The sequence below is a fragment of the Phocoena sinus genome, chromosome 6 (genome assembly GCF_008692025.1).
Source record: "Phocoena sinus isolate mPhoSin1 chromosome 6, mPhoSin1.pri, whole genome shotgun sequence".
Taxonomy (NCBI): domain Eukaryota; kingdom Metazoa; phylum Chordata; class Mammalia; order Artiodactyla; family Phocoenidae; genus Phocoena; species Phocoena sinus.
Window position 1 is genome coordinate 70,552,567 of NC_045768.1, and position 6,108 is coordinate 70,558,674.

Below are 6,108 nucleotides of genomic sequence, written 5' to 3' on the forward strand. Positions count from 1 at the left end.
GGCTTCTCGGTGCTCCTGGGAAAGGCTTCTCGGTGCTCCTACAAAAAGCAGTTGAAATGTAATCAGACAGGAACTATACTCTGTCTTGTATAGAAATAGATTTATACCTTGCATGTATATAGAGGATGTTAATCTCTTCAGATGACTTCTTGTGCCCAATCTGTCATCCATAGTCCCTGCTTTAGAGACCACTCATTAGCTTTATGGTGAGCTGAAAAGAGGTTCTAGGGTTATAGGGGTGTTTTATTAATAACACCAACTGTTGTTTCTCAGTCTGATTAAGAATTATAATTTCATTCATTTCAAAAATTAATCCCTATGATGATGAAGTTGTGAATATGAAGAGAAAAGAGCATATTAAGGCTGAGAGGATTATGCAGAACTGAATTCCCATCATATGTGTCTATAAACTGACCCCTTCTCAGTCTTAGTTCAGGCCAACATCCCCTCGTGCTCAGACCCTCAGTAGCCTCTTGACCTCCATCCCCAACCTGCTCTAATCCACCCCTTCCAGCTGTGACAGAGTCTCCTGTCTTAAAGAGATCTGACCAGGCCACTCCTCTCCTTAAACACCCGACTCCCCAGGCCCTCAGCATCTATCCCAACTTAAATTCCAACTTCATTTCCTTCTCACTCTTACCCAATACCTGTTACACTGTCCTTCATGACATACCCTGAACAGGCCACATGTTTTCATGACTCTTCTTTTGTTCAGATGGCTCTTTTCTGAAATGTTCTCTCTCCCATTCTTTTCATTTTTAAATGCTACAATCTCTTCAAATCCAAGTTCAAATACTTTCTATGTGAAGGCTGCTCAAACCATCAGACAGACAAATCTGGGCTTCTATAGGAAACTGTTCATTATGTTAAAATGACATTTATCATCATGCTATCATTTTTAGTCATAGACTTATCTGTTTCTTTCCTTGAAAATGAGCTTCTTGAGGATAACATTTGTACCGTGTTTGTCTATGTAAGCCCAGTGCTTAGCAGTGTCTGGTGTGGTGAGGCTGTAGGAGAGTTCATAAATCACTGACCTTGGTTAGTGTGTAAACAGCAGCTCACACAGGAAGAACAAGGAAAAAAACCAGTCAGATAAGTACCTCTCCTCACGTCTAAGGATGGGCAGACCTACCTGCAGACCTTCACAAAAGTTAGCGTGAAGGAATGTGTACATGGGTTACTTTCAAAGGCAGGAGAGGTCAGTGAGGGAGTGGGTGGGTTTCTAGTTTATTTTCCAGTTCCCTATAACCCTATTTCAAGGCTCATATAACAAACACTTTAGAAGTTCACCTGGCTTCAGGCATGACTGAAGCCATATATTCAAGAATGTGTCTTCATCTATCTTTCCCTTCTGCTGTCCTTTCTGGCTTTATTCCTCAGCATTTCTTCCAGTGTAGGACATGTCAGGCTCACCAGAGAAGAGCACCATCTAAAGGTGTGCAGAACATAAGCTGTGCAGCCGGACGTGGCAGTCCTGGTTCCAAGCTTACACTGAACCAGGCACCTGCTACCAGAGACAGAGACTCCTTTTTCCTCAGCGTTCCAGCCAGAGTTCTTCTTGTCACTCTCATGGCCTCTGCTTGTGTCACTCAGCTCCTCCTGACCAGTCACTGTGGCCATGGAGATACCAGTGCTCTCAGTGGCTCAGCTTGGGTCAGAGGCCCATTCGCAGAGTTGGGCATGGCCCCAATCCCACAGCTGTCAGTGGTGGTCCTAGATGCTAAGCAGACCACAACAGATGTCCAGTGTAACATATAAACAGCTGAGCACAGTTCAGGCCCATCACAGGAGATGAATAAAGACTGACTCTTCTTCCTATTCACCCTTTCCTACAATCTGTTTTACCCATCTTTTTTCTTGACATTTCAAAGATTTGCAAAACAATTGGTCTTGTTTCTTAAATAACCTTGCAGAGGCCACTTATAGAATGTTGAAGTTAGAATTTTAGAAGTGTCTTATTTACACTTTGTAATCAGAGATGCTGAATATCCTCTTCCAATATCTGTCAATATGACATTGGTAAAAATGACATTCATTTTTATCCCAAAGGACTTGCTTTTTGTATGAGATTTTGGGAAGGGCGCTCCTTAAGCTCGCTTAATTTTATGTAAGGAATTTCTACAATTTTTACTCACGTTTAATTAAGTTAAACATTGGGCATCTTCCACAGGCAAGGCCCTGTGCTAAACCAAGTCATACATTCTGGACATTAATTTCTCAAGAGTTTGAGGTATGATTATCTCCAGTTTGCATAACTTGCCCAAGATCATACAGCTAGAACGTGTCAGAACCCTCATTAGCTCTCAGGTTTATAAAACTCCATGTCCTGTGCTTTTACCACTACAGAAAACTTTTTTTTTTTTTTTTTTTTTGTAATATTTGGACTTTTAAATTCACAGCTTTCCACTTGTTGCATTTCTGGATTAGTAAGTCATCTCCTGCTTTGAAAACTATTTGTTTTACCTCTGGGTTTTCATAAAAAAGAAAAGGAGCCAAGAAATTAAAAAGTGAAAGGAAAGAGAAATTTGTTGGGTATTTCCATTAAACAACACAGGCCAAAGAGGGAAGAGATATGGGAACATATGTATATGTATAACTGATTCACTTTGTTATAAAGCAGAAACTAACACACCCTTGTAAAGAAATTATACTCCAATAAAGATGTTAAAACAAACAAACAAACAAAAAAACACAGGCCATTTTTTGTTCTTAAACATTCCTGTGAGATAACAAAAGCAGCTGGTGTAAGACTTGAAATGGAAACTGCATACAGAGCTTTCCTGCTGGTACAAGGATAAAAACATAGTGGTCGAGAGAAGGAAATGCAGCCTTGCCAGGGAAAACTATGACTCATGGTTCAAACAATTGCCTCCTAAAACCTGAAGAGAAAATAGTCTCTGTAGAGTCTGGCGAGGGAGCAGATGGGAATTTCCTACTAACCTCCATAGAGCAAGGGAGAGAAAGTTCTTTTATGAAAGGGTGGGGATGGAAGGGACACAAACTTCTTGAGGGAAGAGAGCAGCCCCTTCTGCAGAAGGTCCTCATAGGCATTTGGAGCAAAGCCAGGAGCTAGAGCCACTTGGCCATAGAGCTCCTCGTGCTCTCTTTAAACCACAAGATCAGTGCTATGTTGTTGGATAAAAATAACAGTTTGGTCGGTAGTAGATGATTACAGGTAGTTGAGAGTATGGTGTCGGGTTCCAAATATGTCTCTGTACTTACCAACTGTGGACTTGGGCAAGTTACTTAAGCTTACTGAGCCTTGGTTTTCTTATGTGTAGAAAGAATACAGTAATACTTTCCTCCTAGGGAGGAATCCTCTCAGAAGGATTAAATAAGATGGTATATATTTATAACACATTTAGCAGAGTCCCTTGCAGAATGTACATCCTTAAGAAATGTAGCTATTATTGTTGTGTTTGCATTATGCTTTTATAGCAGATGTTTGCATCTTAAAGAGACTACTTAAATATAGTTACCTTGATGATTCCTCAAAAATTAAATATGGAATTACCATTGATACAGCAATTCCACTTCTGGTTAAACTCATGTCTTTATGTAAATTACCCCCATGCCACTTTGCTCTTGAGGTCTAAAAGGTAACTAATGCAACAAATTCAGGTTACCATGCTCAATTAGAGATTTAGAAAAAAATACAAATACCTGGGAGTCATACAGGTATTTGTACACCCAAGTTCAAAGCAGTACTAATCAAAATAACCAAAAGGTGGAAGCAACTCAGATGTCCATCAATGGAGGAATAGATAAGCAAAATGTGGTATATACATACAATGGAATATTGTTCATCCATAAAAAGGAAGGAAATTTTGACACATGCTACAACATGGCTGAAACTTGAAGACAGTATACTAAGTGAAATAAGTCAGTCACAAATGAATAAATACTGTATGAGTCCACTTATATGAGGTACCTAGAGTAGTCAAATTCATAGAGACAGAAAATAGAATGGTGAAAAAAAAAGAAAGTAGAATGGTGATTACCAGGGGTAGGGGTAGGGGGAAATGGGGAACTAGTGTCTAATGGGTACAGAGTTTCAGTTGGAGAATATAAAAAAGCTCTGGAGTTGAATGGTGGTGATGGTCGCACAACTATGTGAATGTACTTACTGCTACAAAAATGTACAGTTAGAAATGGTTAAAATGATAAATTTTATACTATTTATAAAGTGCTCTGGGCTTTTTTTCAGAGTTTTAGCATGAGAGGATATTGACCAACTTCTTGGGCAACCTTTTAAAGTATGAAAGACTATTGCAGTGTGACATAAAAGCCTCTTACAATCTAACTGCTGACAACGTTGAACTTAGACTATAAGATAATTTTTCCTTTCTGAGGGCCTATTGATTTAATCTTATCTTGGACTCTTATTAAGAGATCTTAAGCCATCAAACAAAGTATGCTGATTCTGACAAAGGGACACACGATGCCTTGGCTCCATTTTACTTTGTATTTGTTTTCTTATATATTTTTAAGAACTTTAATGAAGCGTAACTGACATCCAATAAACTGCATATTTAAAGTGAACACTTTGATTGGTTTTGACATATATGTACACTACTGAAACCATCGACAACAACACAGAGAACATATCCATGCCCCCCCAAAAGTTTCCTCATGTCCCTTTGTAGTTTCTCCTTCCATCTCGTTCCTCACTCCCACCAGCCCCATCCTCAGGTAACCATTGATCTGCTTTCTGTCATTATAAACTAGTTTTCCCTTCTAGAATTTTGTATGAATGGGACAATGCAGAATGTACTCCTTTTTTCGGTCTGTCTTATCATACTCAGCATAATTTCGAGATTTATCCATGCCATTGTATTTATCAAGGATTCATCCCTTTTTATTGCTAAATAGTATTCATTATCTGGATATACTACAATCATTTTATAATCATTCATTTGTGATGGGCATTTGAGTTGCTTCTAATTTGGGGATATTACGAGTAAAGCTCCTACAAACATTCATATACAAGTCTATGCATAGAAACATGCTTTCCTTTCTCTTTGGTAAATAACCGAGTGGAATGGCTGGGTCATATGGTAGGTGTATGTTTACCTTTTTTAGAAACTGCAGAATGATTTTCCAAAGAGACTGTACAGTGTTTTATTTCCACCAGCAGTGTATGAGAGTTTCAGTTGCTCTACATCTTTACCAATTATTGATAGGGTCAGTCTTTAGCCATTCTGGTAAGTATGCAGTGGTGTCTCATTGCGGCTTTAATTTGCATTTCCTTAATGCCTAATGATGTTGATCATCTTTTCCTGTTCTATTAGTCATCTGTGTATCTTCTTTGGTGAAATGTATTCAAGTCTTTTACTGGGTTGTTTTACCATTTTTGAGTTTTTAGAGTTTTTATGCACAGATGTTAAGTCCTTTATCATATATGTGACTTACAAATATATTCTCCCAGTCTGTAACAGGTCTTTTAATTTTCTTAAGAAGGTCTTTTGAAGGGAACTCCATTTTTTTCTTATTCCTAGGCTAATTGTTGGGGGATATAATTTAAATAATGCATTTTGAGTTTCCTAAGAACACCCTACACAGAAAATTATATTGAAACAGAATGCCAACTGAGGCCAAAAATTTTGAAACAGAATGCCAACTGAGGCCAAATTTACTGATTTGGTGATAATTGTTTGATGGGAACAAGTGTTTGGAGTACTATCCAACAAGTCAATTAACAAATTAAGTAATTAACGTGGTCCTGCTAAATTAAGAGTACACTTCTGTGCTGGCAATTCTAGTCCAATCTCAGAGTTTGATTGTTTTAAACTAACTATTCTAAGAGATTTTAGACAATTAAACTGATATTTATAAAGCAACAATTAACACTGAGAAAAAAAAAGGATACATTCATAAAACAATTTCTTTTTCAGGCTCAGTAAGCACTGGTATGACAGATTTAGAGAAAATGTTTGCAATTAGCAAGACCTGGTTCTGGGTGCCCTTCACCTTCCGACTCCACTACCAGCTGTTGACTCTCTGTCTCATAACTAGACTAGTCGACACAGAAGTCCGTATCAGTGAGGGCCTTGCCTTCTCTGCTGGACAGACCTCAAGTGTGTCACATACAGAACTGGACCAGGA